Source organism: Arachis ipaensis, chromosome B09 (genome assembly GCF_000816755.2).
Source record: "Arachis ipaensis cultivar K30076 chromosome B09, Araip1.1, whole genome shotgun sequence".
Classification (NCBI taxonomy): Eukaryota; Viridiplantae; Streptophyta; class Magnoliopsida; order Fabales; family Fabaceae; genus Arachis; species Arachis ipaensis.
The window spans coordinates 143,554,568-143,555,199 of record NC_029793.2 but is presented as its reverse complement, the minus strand read 5'-3'; the positions used below and the strand labels follow the sequence as shown (position 1 = coordinate 143,555,199).

General features: G+C 42.7%; 1 non-coding gene across 1 annotated transcript in view; it reads left to right on the top strand.

Annotated features, from left to right (window-relative positions):
• LOC107619549 overlaps nucleotides 223–632 on the top strand; it is a 1,763-nt gene continuing 1,353 nt past the window's right edge. The window contains exon 1 of the transcript XR_002353801.1: nucleotides 223–632. This exon is cut by the window's right edge and continues 685 nt beyond it. This is a non-coding gene — a transcript (uncharacterized LOC107619549).

Here is a 632-nt window from a genome sequence, read left to right as displayed (position 1 = left end):
TAATATCTTTCCTCTCTTCTTTTCTTATTTTTTTCTCAATTTTATCATATAAAAAAATAAGATGATCTCTATTGAACGGCTGCGATTGGGACACACCATCACATTCCCTCCAACTCAAAAACGTATCTCCCGGGAAGATTAAAAAAATAATAAAAAAGAAAAAAGAAAAATGCTCAGCACACGAAAAAGAAAAAGCACCCAAAGCGCATTTTAGCGTGAACCCTGGATCCCAACCCGAACGTTAAAACCGCCGTGGTTCTGATTTGGCTCACTCGTATATAAACTTGCATTTCCCGGTGACTTTGCCAAACACACCTTCTCTCTTCTCTCAAAGTTTTCGTCTTTCCTCTCTCATTCTCCCCGGAATAAAGAGAGAGAAAAAACATATCATTCTCAGCTTCGGAACAAAGAAGCTCTGTATGTTTTGTGTCCATTCTTGCTCTCTTTTGCTCTGAATACTTTCTCCCTCGTATTCTCGTTTCAACGGTAAATGGTGTTTGCGGCTTCTGGACAAGAGACTATGGCCATGGGACCCGAGAGGTCCAAGCCTCTTCACAATTTCATGTTGCCGTGCTTGAAGTGGGGGAGTCAGCGCCACCTACGCTGCATGAAGGTGCCTTCCACCGACGCTG